We start from the raw sequence: 13,779 nt of genomic DNA, 5'->3' as shown, positions 1-13,779 counted from the left end.
TCCAGCTATTAATTTTTTTTTCATCCATTGCATGCATTTTTATACAGCCTAAGTTGTTATTTTTATTTTTACGTCGAAAGTAATGTTGTCCAATGACTTGTTTGCATTATTTACATAATATATATATATACAGGGTGCTATTTGTGAAAAAAACAGAGGGGGGCGTGGGTGTTTTGAAACATTTTAATTCATAAAAATAAATAATGAGCACATGAACTTGATGATGTCATGTGCTAATTAGCATACTTATGAGTAAGTGTGTCGTATTGTATTGGCTCCCTATGCTCACATACTGCAATTTAATTTAGCCATTTAATTTAATTCTCAATAAAAGTTTTTATTACAATATTTTAATGTTTCTGTAGTCAGACAACGGAATGGATATTACAATGACTGAAACGCGGTACATTAAGATTACATAACCAGCTCTCAAACATTAATCTTCACTAATGAAATCAAATACACATACGATAAAGTCAGTGGTTGTGCTGTGACTGATGTCGGCTATACTTGCTTGTAGAGTCAGAAGCAACAGAATATCTTATTTTTCAACTGAAAGTGCTGCTCCTCTCTGCGCTCGCTGAACACAGCAGATGCAAAGAGAGACCTCGCACTCGTGCGGCAGCACTAGAGAGTCTAAATAATGATTGTCCAAAAAGATTTGTCGCTAGTCGCTTTTTTTGGGAAAAAAAAAAAAGTTGCTAAATCTAGCGATAAAGTCGCCAAGTTGGCAACTCCACTGCCCAGCGGACCGGACCGGCTTCCACCGTCTCGCAAGTGTTGATAGGCTATTACTCGTGAGGTGTAAACAATCAGATAGCCCCGTGGGCGGGACATTGAGCAAGTCTGCAGAGTGGTGAATACAGAGAGGCTGCGCGCCAGCTATATCAGAGCCAGTCAAAGTAGTGCAAAATTGACTTTCATTCAAACCACGGATCCGTGATACGTTTTGTGATCCATCTCGCCACTAGTGTAGTAGCACTGATCACTTTGAGGGGGGGGGGGGGTACATTTATCCCCACTGGGGATAGAAATAATTAAGCAGAGGCAGGGATACATTGACCAGAAAGGGGGAAATCCCACGCACAAAATTTATTACATATTGCCTACTCTTTTGGACCATGTGAGTAAATGATGACAGAATTATCATTTTTGGTTGGGTGGAATATAAATTTAATAATTTATTTTCTTAATTTTATTATTATTACTATGGGAAATATGAAATTATTTTTTTTAATGAAATGATACTCTAAATAATAAGCTAAAACTGCCAGTAGGTGGTGGTAAATGTCTTAATGATTAAGTCATCGAGTCATTTATTCATTAATTTGATTCGTTCAAATGGCTGATTCTTTTAGAAGTGAAGTACCGTATTTTCCGGACTATAAGTCACACTTTTTTTCATAGTTTGGCTGGTCCTATGACTTATAGTCAGGTGCGACTTATTTCTCAAAATTAATTTGACATGAACCGAGAGAAATGAACCAAGAGCTCATTCATTGCTCCTGTAGCCGACACTGAGCAGCATAGAGCGCCCTCTCGCGGCTGTAGACGGTAATGTTTTCTCTTGGTTCTAAATAAATGTGACTTATAGTCCAGTGCGACTTATATATGTTTTTTTTTTCCTCGTCATGACGTATTTTTGGACTGATGCGACTTATACTTAGGTGTGACTTATAGTCCGAAAAATACGGTAAATGGTTCTTTATGAATGGTTCATTGAATCATTAGGCTTGTGCGACTTGAAACGGATCATCACAATCTGACCAATCGGTGTGACATCAAAGTATAACCCAAGAGAGCAGATGACTCCTTGTGCTTTTGAATCGCTCTCGTACTTTGATGTCATACACCGATTGGTCTGTGCAGCGCCACTTCAAACCCAACACATATGATAATGGTTCAACGCGCTAATGGTTCACCCAATTCGTTCAAAACGTAGATTAAGAAATGAAATGCCGCTGTGGGTTGCACGGAGATGAACAGCTGATTTGTCTTTATATTTTGGTTGGCAAAATTGAGCAAAACAGAATATTAGCTTCTTAATGAACTGTTGTATAAGACGAGTATCACATTTGCACTCGTGTGATATTTCTTAACTATGTGATGCATGAGACAAAATTTCAAACAGTTGCATTTTGCCCCATATCTTGATTTTTAGGGATATTCTGTAGGCTCCATCCCGGAGTAAATTGTTGCCCTGCCTCAGTCCCGCCGCTCCCTAAACGCAGAGTACGCAGTCTGCGTAGGGCACCACCATCCCAGATGCTCAAAAAAAAAACACCTTTCGCCACTCTCCCATCCGCGCTCGCGTCCGCTCGCACCTCATGTTGCGGCTGAATGTTCATAATTGATGGATGGACATCTATGCCCGGGTAAAGGACATCAGCAATCCAGCGCACAGAAAAGAAAACTAAAGAGTAAAGTAAAAAAAAAAAAAAAAAAAAAAAAAACAACACAAAGTTGGCTTGACGTTGGACGTTTGAGAGTCTCAAATTTAGGGACCATCTCTAAAGTTACATGCGATATTGGTATACACTTTTCTAACGTCAGTAGCACTTGAGGAGAATGACTTACAGTCATAAAAGCAACGGTAATTGTTCATCTAGGTGTCAGCTATAATGCACAATTGAATTGAATGTTTAATATTTATTTAAATAAACTGTAAATCATATGTAAATTATGCTACTTTTTCACATGGGCTCAAACGCAAATTTGAAGCTCAATAGCATTTGAGGAAAAAGACTTGCAGTCATAAAACAATTGTAATGTGTTCATTTAGGTGTCAGCTACAATGCACACTTTATTCATTTTTCTTATAAATTAAAATAAATTATAAATAATTTAGGTAAAAACGAGGCCCGTTTATCACTTTCAGGCACATTCCTGTGAAAGTTTTTTTTTTTCAGGTTCCCTTATGAAAATTACCCATGGTTTTAACAATAACACCACAAATCATAGTTCTTGTAGCCATGGTAACTGCAAATTAACCATGGTTTTGTTACTTCAAATAATAATTTACAAAGAAGTATTAATATACTGTAATATTTTTTGTTGTTGTTGTTGCTATAAAAACAGACCCAAGCCATCAATAGCCTTTAAAATGACTTAAAATGCATTATATAAAAAAAACAATGAGGCAATTATGATTGGTTAATAATAACACTGTTAAAATACATAATTTAGGCAAATACAAAATAAACAATTTATGTACGTTATTACAAATGCCTTAAAAGGGAGCCAAATGCTATGTAGTTGCTGCTGTTACACTTACAGGGCAATCAAATCCTTGTTTAGGCTACTTACTAAACATAAGGGTTGTTCTTGCAATCAGCAAAGAGCTGCTCAGTGGTGTTCTCAGTTAAACTGAGCTTACTGCTACTGCATCCTTCGGATGGTTTAAATGGGAGTGTCACTCATCTCCTCAGGGGCAAGAGTGACACAGAAACTGCTCCTGACTCATGGAGCAAAAAAAAAAGACAAAACAAAATGAGCAGCTTGCGGGATCCCATGTGGAGGAAGATGGAGAAGCACAGTGGCAATTTTCAAATACACCCATCAATAACAAGCCCTTGTCCGCATGTGTTTTCATACACTCACAGCAGGAAGGGATGGAGTGTATCGTACAAAAATAAAGGTCTTCTGCAAGTATCAGAAAACCTGAGAAGTGCTCAGCAGAGCTGGAGGGCATTTGTTCATATTCACACTATGACGATGGTGAAAATCAGGCCCCCATTGGTAAAGGTACGCACATGACGTTCAAGTGAGCACTTGAAGCACAGACAGAATGCTAAACACCTGACTCAACCATTTCAAAGGCTTGTTACCTGTTTAATTCTTGGCCCCTCGGGCATGCCGTACCTATTTGAGATGGATGAGGGTAGTGAGGATGGCACAGCAGAGCATGTTGTGTTCTTCAGACTGCTTCCAAAGAAGAGGAATGTACTGAACCAAGCAGCCCACGTACATTTGACTCTAGAACAGAGGGTGGAAAAGTCTAGCACTGATCTCAATTGTAAAGAGCACACACAAAATAAATGTTTGTTTGAACTTGAGTGTTTCGGATAAAAAAAAAAAAAAAAAAATCTGACCACAGGTCAATAAATTATGAATGAAATTAAATGTATAAAGAAATAAATTCAAAGAATGATAATTTAAAAAATGAATAAATAAAATAATAATAGTAATAAAAACTTATTGTCATCATCAAAATCACTACCATCACTATATTCTACCCTATTTTTTTTAACTTCTCTGAAAAATTTCATGTTATGACCCATTTATCCTACAATTAAATTAAATTACTACAAATTACAAACAACTGATTTATTTATTTGTTTTAATACCATATCAGCTACAATGGCTATATTTAAGGTAACATTAACAGTATCATTTCAATACATCGTAAGAAGCAATAATTGTACAAAAAACAAACAAACATACAAATAACAACAATAGTACTGATAAAACTCATACAGAATCTTTCGATTTAAACAATGATAAAAATGTATTCTCTTTTTATTGGCAAAATCTACTTGAGTCTTAATAAGCGCTGTGCTGCAAGTCTTTATTTTTATGCTGCTCTTGCATTCTGTCCTGCGATTTGGGTCCTGATTTAATGAACAATACTCCATGAATTATTCCTATGGATTACATTTGGAATCTCGGTCTAAATTCTCCCTCACATCTCTCTCCTTGTCTATTTTTGCAGTGGTGCATTAAAACTTTTCTTATTAGCATCCTTTACTGATGGAATGTTTCTCCAGCAGAGAAAAAAATAATTCAGAACAATGTCGTCAAAATAGATCTTATTTACATACAAATGCAAAACTCATCTGTGCTTCCAGTTGACTTCTTAATGATACTTCACATTTAAATTTTAAACAAACTTAAAACTTTCTCATTGCAATTGAATGCAGTAGTTTAGTAAACATTTAGTAAACATTGTGTTTTTTTGCTGTCAAGCTCTTAGCATTTTGGTGCTTTATCTGCATTTTCTTCTGCTCTAAGGAAAACACAGTTTAAATACACCATAAGCAGTCTGTCACTGTGCACCAACCACTGATGACAGTATTTGCATAACTTAAAAAAAGAAACATGCTTAAATTAACTACAAACTATTTTATAAATTAATCGGATTACACTGCCAATTTGAACCTTTAAATATAATTTAAAGCCCTGCCTGCACTACATGTGACAAAACTAGGATTTTCACAAAGGTCTTACCAAAGTCTAGGTGTTTTTGTTTGTTTGTTTGTGTGTTTTACTGCTGTGCCTTTAAGAAAAAACACAATCAAAAAGTTAACAATCAAAAATTAATTGCAACTTTATTTCTCACAATTACAACTTCAGATATTGCAACTGGGAGAAATAAAGATGCAGCTGATTATTATTTTTTTTTAACTCTAGGCTGAAACGGCTTCAACTGATTTAAATTGTTATTGTGTCTTGTAATTGTGATTTTATATCTCACAGTGTGACTCTTTCAAATGTGTTTTTTTTTCACTTAGCAGAAACAGGCAGAAAGGGGCTTCCCTTAATGTAAGACTGAAATGATAAGGGATCGTATTCACAAGAAACTCTTTCTCTTTTTCTTTAAAATGCTGCACAACCCTAATGCTTTAACCCTTCAAAAGAAAATGCAGAGCTGCAGGTGCTACACAAAGACAGGAACTCTGACAAACTTTAATATTTTAAAATTATATTGTTTGTTCTTCTAACAGTATCTTCCCAACATTCTGTGGTTTCTGATTATACAACAGACATGATCATACAATAGGGATGATTTTAGCTCATAGGAAACACTAAAGTGCCTGATTATGTGTTATTGTTTTTGCTAAAATTTTAACATTCAGAAGACACATTTTTGCAGCTTAGTTTCAATAAATGGTCCTTATAAACTTGGAAGTTACGTGTTCTGAAACTTAAAGTATGTTTTCATAGTACATGGACCTCTTATTCCAAAAGACCAAGAAAAGTATGATTCCTCATGATACAATCTTTGTTACTGAAGGAGAACTGTAAATATACGAGCAAACTAAGAGAGATTACAAACATCTCCCAAAGATTTGAATAGATTATTAAGTCTCGTGCCTAGAACATTCCACACCTTTTAAAATGGGACAGCCAGTTGAGATTTCATACCATGAATGACATGAGCTTTAACAAAAGTTGAAAAGAGCTAAGCTCTGGCAAGCGGAACTTAAAAGATCAAGGAGAGTATAGCAGAAAAAGCCATTATTTAACAAGTAGTGAAAAAAGGTAAAAAACTGAAATGTCAAAAGATGTATTACTGAGCTCATAATGACGGAAAACGGAAATAAATTCCCTCCTAAGGTGGTACAGCACATTTGCATGAACCAAAACATGGATGGACATGCTACATGAAAACACTTTCATATTTAATATTGGTTATTTGAATAATCATTAAGCTGAATATATGCTCCTACGAGGCATGAGCACTAAGATGAGCACTAAATCATTCGATAGGGCATTAAATATCTCCTGTGCTGTGCAAACTTGACATGGAAGGTTACTTCCAACATACACACATGGTCTGACCGCCTTTTATGTAATTTATGCATGTTTGACTGAACAAAGCTTAAATCACGAGTCAGTCTAACATGACGAAAATAAATGTCATTCATCAAATGTCTCCGAGTCAAGGCTCACGCAATAGCTAAAGGTTATTTTCAAAGCAGGTTGTGGCCTTGTCCTCTGTCAGCATGGTCTGGTAATGATATGACATCAATATGTGTTTTTCAGTGTGCAAAGACAAGTAGTGTCCTGAGGAATATCTAGAAAAGCAACTGATTTTAGAGTCAAGCTTGAACCCTGTTCATTTGGATGACTTCATTTGACCTCTCTGAAGGTTTGAAGACACTTGGCTGCTGACTCTCTCGATGACACAGGAAATAATGTGGAGAACTTGCATTTTGGTGTCACATTCGTTGACCTGTTGTAACAGCTGGAGCAACAGGCTGAATATCAACACCAAATACAGAAAAGGATTAAAAGAGTTGCTAATGAAGACCTTTAATTCAACAGATTAAATGCAGTGATGTTAAAACAACCAATCCTACCAGTAAGAACTGCTCAGTTCTGAATTCAAAGTCATGGGTAAGGCTGAGTTGTGTGTTGACTGCAGGTGAGAAGCAATGTCCTCTTAAATACACATGATTATCTGACATGCAGATGAATGAGGATGAGGGTGATTCTAGTAATCATACGACGCCATCCAAACAAGTGGGAGTTGTTGAATGACTACAGGTTAATAGGCAAACTAATTACAAGAGTGATTAAATGCATCCAATTAAAGTTGACAAATGACCAGCCTGGTGTTAAGTCTGTAAACTACGGCAGGCTCAGAGTATATCTAGCTTTAGAGTTGTGGCTGTTTCGATGCGAACCTGAAACAGAGAAAAATTACATTATTATACAAAAATTAATTAAGCATGATCTGCGCTGTGAAGTATGAATTTTTAATGCTGAAGTGTTACCTCCACAACACTAGTGACACCAAACGAAATGGAAATAATTATTCAGAGATTCCACACCTTATGAACAAAAGCAGTTCTTAGACTTTATTTTTATTTTAACAATTTATTATAACAATTTTCATTGACATCAGGATTGGTGCCAACCATTTTAATAAGTTTATTATTTCTAGTTTTTTTGTTTATTTTTATTAAATAGCTGATGAAATATGTGAAAGCTGACTAGAATAATTTTTCTTCATTATAAACATTTCCATGACTTTTCCATAACTGGAAATAAGCTTAAAAGTTAATTGGGTTTCTATAACTGTAGGGACCCAATTGTTTGCATACACTAATTTATTTTTGCATGTATATATTTCAGAAAAAAAATATGTTATTTTAATATATTAAATATATTGATTTATAATATAAATTAAATCAATATAAATATAGACATGTAAATACATTGTAAATATATATGATATATGTATGAGTGTATATTTATATATACATAATAAATATACACAGAACACACACATATTGAAACAAAAACTTTTATTTTGGATGTGATTAATCACGATTAATCGTTTGACAGCACTAAATATTACAAAAGATTTATCTTGAGCTTTCAATTCAAATAATCTTGGAAAGAAATATCAAAGTAATTATTTTACAATTATAAAAACTTGAATGAATCAACATATTAGAATGATTTCCTAAGGATCATGTGACACTAAAGACTGAGGTAATGGCCGCTGAAACTTCAGCTTCATCATCACAAACAAATTACATTTATTAAATATATTAAAGAGCAGTGTTATTTTTAAATGTAATTACACAATTTCAAAATGTTACTGTTTTTATTGTATTTGCATTTTAATGAAACAAATGCAGCCTTAAAAAAAATATATATATATATATTACCAACAATATTGAACGGTATACGCATTTCCCCAAGACCTCTACTGTACCATTGCTTTCGCCACATCCCCATCTGTCAATGGTCAGTCAAACATGTAGTTCTACCCCAAACTCAGGTGGTCTGCCAACCCCTGGCTTGACCAGAGTACACTGCGGCCCACTTCAGGATCTCTGCATACAGGTGGCTTACTTGTAGTTTTCTCTGCACACTAAACTGGGCTAGGAGAAACTATTTTACACGCTTCACTTCCGAAGGAATCTTTTAAAGGACAGCCATTAATTTCACCTTAAATCAGTGTGGTACAATGTTGACAAGAGACCTCTAAGCCTAATCAAGTTTCCTCAACATATAAATCTTGAGAGAGTTAGCCTGTAACCAAAACAAAATTAACATCATTAAAAGGTCGTGCCGGTATGGGATATCTGAGGAGACTGAGGGTGTTAGCAAGGATCGCATAAAGAGTACGACTCAAGCAGGAGGCTAATGACAGACCCCGCCAACCTCTCACAATGATGTATTACACAGGCTGATGGGACAGCATGCTGCGCTCCACAAACAGATTTATAACGAGCTATAGCAGGAGATGATGAAATTTCCCCAACACATCAAACTTAATGATCAAGCAATCTTCTGAGTGATAGCCAGGGATCTAGAGCAATGCATTTATTAAGTAGTTAACTGACAAAGACCCAAGCGGACAACAAAGACATTTTGGTTTGATTCATCTTTGGATACAGTAGTTCTTTTATTTAAAGTCTGTCAGCTGCTTTGTTGCATCACCAATGGTCGCTGTTGTTCATGTTAATGGAAATGTTGGAAACTCAATATTAATAACTTTGTTATTATGTATACAAAAGAAATTCCTTTATGCGATGCACAATACCATACTGATATTTATAGAAAAATACTGGATATTTAGATAACATTATAATAGTGTTAACTTTATTTAATACATTATTTAACATGAACTATAAACAATATTTTTGAACAGCATGCTTTTTTAATGCTAAATACACTGTAACAGGGAAACAAAGACACCTTATTAAAATAAAGTGTAACCAAATTATTCTTGTTAGATGAAGGAAAGCATATTAGATGAAAGTGTGAAATTTTGGATACAGAAACTGTCAGTGTGATCATCCCATAAGTCTCTAGGGGGCTACAGCTGTACTCGTGAAAGACTGTAAGAGCAGCGCCGCACAGGTGGTACAGTTTGCACTTCATTTTTGCTCCTATTTAAGCACCAAATTAGACACAAAACCTGCTATTTTCTAAGCACTTTCATTGCTAAATGACAGGTTGTAAAGCATGTAACTACCAGAAACAATACGTCGGATAGAAACAAAAATAACATGTCGACCATTATGGAATTCAATCCATCTTCATTGGAATGGGTTTAGGAGGGCTTAGATATTCCACAGAGGAATAAAAGCAGAGATAAGCAGGGCCGCCTTCTGTCTCAGAGGCATCTGCAGCATAAAACATCAAACACCGGCTGAAAATAAAGCACTCCGCTCCCTGCCAGGGTACAGAGCGCCCACCCAGTAGATATGAGAGAATTATGAGTGAGGAGATGGGATTCTGTGACAGTAACTCTTTAATGAGGTAGACCCCTGCCTGTGGATGTCGGACGGGTCCAAATGCTACCTGTTTAACCAGAGCAGTCGATCAACATGGGTCTGCTCACCCAAAGGTTCTGCCCACATCATTGTTATCAGTCTGCTCAGCTTGCCTCTGTTATGGATATGAGCGTCTAATCCTGCTTTTTTCTGCTCGTCTGAATGGAGAAGCTGCTGAATAATAGCTATTAGTCTCCACAAGCAATCGCAGAAGACACAGCTTCCGCAGTAATTCCATCACACAAGACTTCCCACGCAAACACAGATCCATGAGTTGTGCATTTTCCACAGTTTTTTTGTTTTAGCCATAGTTTTTGTGCTATGAAGAGAAATGTCCTATCAATGTAGTCAATATTCAACATGTTATTTTTGCACGTTTTAAAAATGGCTTAAGGTGTGTTCAAGACAGACCTGCAAAATGGCAAAAATCGCAACACATCATATATTTTTACACATTTTTTGTTGTTGTTGTTGTTTTTTTTACAGATTTTTCTACTAACAATTCATAATTACCAACAACCTTTTTATGTTTCAAATTTCATTAAGCACTTCACTATATTGTTGTTCCTGTGTCGTTCCATTGGTTAACAAGTATATTTTTGAACGCATACATGCACAATTTAAAAAAAAAATCTTCACAAAATACATACATACAAAATTTATTACGTTTTAACAACTATAATTATTTATTGTAAGCCCTGTAATATAATAATAGAATAGAATAGAACAGTAGTGGCTCCAGACCGTAAATTTAGGTGTACCGTAATGTATTGTCTTGGTCTGAAGTGAGCTATGGTAATGTGAAAATAAGTGGAGCAGTCTCAAAATGGCCCAAACAGCTCTCAATTACAGCGTACTCCACTTTTCACCAGAAAAGTTTATATAGGGTTCTGTGTTTTGGGTGAATATACCTGCCCTAACAGGTGAGCCTTGCCTGTAAAATAAAATAAAAATAACATTTAGCTATTTCCTCTTAAGCAGCTCAACCAGATCAGTCTCATTCTCTCTTCCTTTTCTCCCCTTCTAAACATATTAACTCATTTTTTTATTCTCTTCATATTTAAAAAAAGTTTTAATTCAAATAATTTAATCTATTTTGTCATGACTATTCTTTACATTTTATTTTCATTATTGCTGACAAAATCAGAAACCTAATTTTGAGTCAGTAAGCTTGTTGATGAGATAAACATTACAATATCCCTAATAACTGATGATGCAAAACTAAAACATTGACATGGATAATTAGACATCAAAACAATAGAGTGGTTCCTTTTCCCCCAAGTGTAATCAAGGGCCGCTGCGCGAGTGTACAGTATCTGCAAATATAAGTTGTATATATGTATGAGGCTGCGTGCATATGAAAGCGATTAGTCTATTCTTTTCAAGCTGACAAACCATGAAATACAAGTAGCCTGATCTCATTTCCTTTGCATAATAGAGTTCGGGCAACGTTGAAACATGTAAGATAAATGATCTACTGGAGTGTTGAAAGCTCCTGGAGGCACGAGAGCTCCTCTGTCTCCAGCTCTGGTGAGGTCCCTCATATCTGAACTGGCCAAACGCTGGACATTTTTCGCACACACCTAACTATTCAGTGCTATTGTCCAGCTGTCTTGTTGGGCCTAGGATAGAGGTCAATAATTAGAAGACCACAGCTGACATCCACCCAGAGCAAAGACACTGAATAAATTAATATAATGAAGTATCCACCTTTTTCTTCAATGCAGAAGTAAGCCTATGGGTGAGACTTCCGGTTCATTAGCCACTATAGGTTAATAATGAGGAGAATAACAATGTGCAGTAAATAGTAAAAGTGTTTGCACTACAAACCAGTGTGTTCATAATTAGGATAGTACATTAAAATAGTACAACACAAGACACACCAACATTTAATATCAAGCAGCATAATATCGTTCAGCTAATATATATATTAAAAGATCTACTCAAATCAAACACAAGATAGTTTATTTTCAACATTTTGTTTCTACTTTTTTTCTCAAAGCCAACGACTTTATTCTCAAAAAAATTGAGTTTAATCACGCATTATATTGACTTTAATCTTGAGATGTTTTTATTTTTATTAGTTTATTTATTGGTCCTAATCCTCTTTCATGCATCTGTATCTGTATTATAACAAAACTAAATATTTTAACAACATATACTGTAGATTACATATTGGACCATTTTGGATCTGTGATTAACCAGAACCTTGTATTTACTCTGTATAGGACACAAATAAAATGTTCCTGGTAAACACATTCTGACAAACAAATATAACTTCAATTGGCTGTAAAAAAAAAAAAAAAAAAAAAAAATCGCCCCTCACACACACAATTGCAATCTGCAACCTCTCACACTGAAATCAAAACCACACATACCACAACTTGTCATTATTTGATGGCTGACTGGGCTATAATGAATTTCTAGAATCGTGAAGCTTTATATGAACCCAGGAAATGACCGATGGGTTGTTTTATAAGCAGAAGGGTAAAATTGTTGATATGTTGGAGACGTGTAAGAGTAGTTTGTCTTTGCCTGGAGCCTCTGGGCCTGCGGCAATTGTCAAGACTACTCACCCCGCACGTCTGCACACTGACATGACAGCACCTCTAGAGCGCTGACGGCACACCTCGCTCATAAACAACGCCTGTCTGTGGAAAACCATGAATTTAGAGCCCGCTAATTTGCAGAAAGTGAAGTCTGTTTAGTACTGTACCTGCTTGCCAGTTCAAATGAGTTTTGGTTACAGTTGCAGATACAAACTGTAGCCAAAAGTTGCAGTTAAATGATTAGTTCACCCAAAAATAAAAATTCTATACATGGCACTGGGTTCTTAAATGCAAGCAGCTCATGATCCAATGTTTTCAAGCATCTCAGAGTGGGTCGGTTCAAACTACATAACCCCAAACTCCATTTCTGCATGTGCTCACATAATTTCAAACATTTTTGTGGATGGATCAATTCACTGGATTTGTAAAGAGATGCATTTGTACAACTGTTCTCAAAGCTTTAAGGTTTAACCCTTGCAAGAGAAGAAATCTAAAATTTTCAGTTTTATTACAATAGTAATTTAGAATTTTATTTTATAGTTTAATTAATTAATTTTTTTTATTATTCTTTGGCTTTCTAAAACACCAGTGACAAAGAGATGTGGACTGAGACACAATTACAACTAACAATAATTTTGAGTCCACTCAAGGTACAAATCAATGAAAATACTTCATACTCTATTGAAAATGGGGGTTGATTTGATTAGATTTTTTTCCAAAGTACACCAAACTGATCCATCTAAATTTAAAATATTTTCTTCCAAGGTCAATCATAGTCTGTGGGAAACAATGCAATGGAATTCAAAACAGCAAATTTGACCCTTTCACAGCATGAAAATATCTTCTTGTGTCCCATAGAAGAGTGAAAGTCATACAGGTTTTGAAAGACATGAAGGTCAATAAATAATAACAGAATTTTCATGTTTGGGTGTACGATCCCTTTAATGCTACACCATAAAATTGCTGCTTCCTAAGTAAGGAGCCAAAATTAAACAATCTCAAGAGACTCCCCTGGAAAATAAGCCCCAGTAGGCTGATGAAATGCTGTAAACGCCTCAGGTTTTACATCCATATTGCTCTGTCGCCATTTGAGACTCACCCCGAGATGTGACAACATTTCAATGCCTGACACGTATGCGATGAAATGTGAAATACATTAAATGAATATCTTATCGCCCTTTCCCAGTTTGTTCCGTTTTCCATCGTTCAAT

At 35.5% G+C, this 13,779-nt stretch overlaps 1 long non-coding RNA gene across 1 annotated transcript; it reads right to left on the bottom strand.

The window, feature by feature from the left end:
• Window positions 1–6,470: 6,470 nt before the first annotated feature.
• On the bottom strand, window positions 6,471–7,171 carry LOC132097613 (uncharacterized). The gene is made up of 3 exons (XR_009422765.1): window positions 7,083–7,171; window positions 6,884–6,980; window positions 6,471–6,786 (listed from the first exon to the last, which is right to left on the bottom strand). It is a non-coding gene; the product is annotated as an uncharacterized LOC132097613 (long non-coding RNA).
• Window positions 7,172–13,779: the final 6,608 nt, after the last annotated feature.

The sequence above is a fragment of the Carassius carassius genome, chromosome 21, assembly GCF_963082965.1.
Source record: "Carassius carassius chromosome 21, fCarCar2.1, whole genome shotgun sequence".
Classification (NCBI taxonomy): Eukaryota; Metazoa; Chordata; class Actinopteri; order Cypriniformes; family Cyprinidae; genus Carassius; species Carassius carassius.
This window is presented reverse-complemented; position numbering and strand designations above follow the sequence as displayed.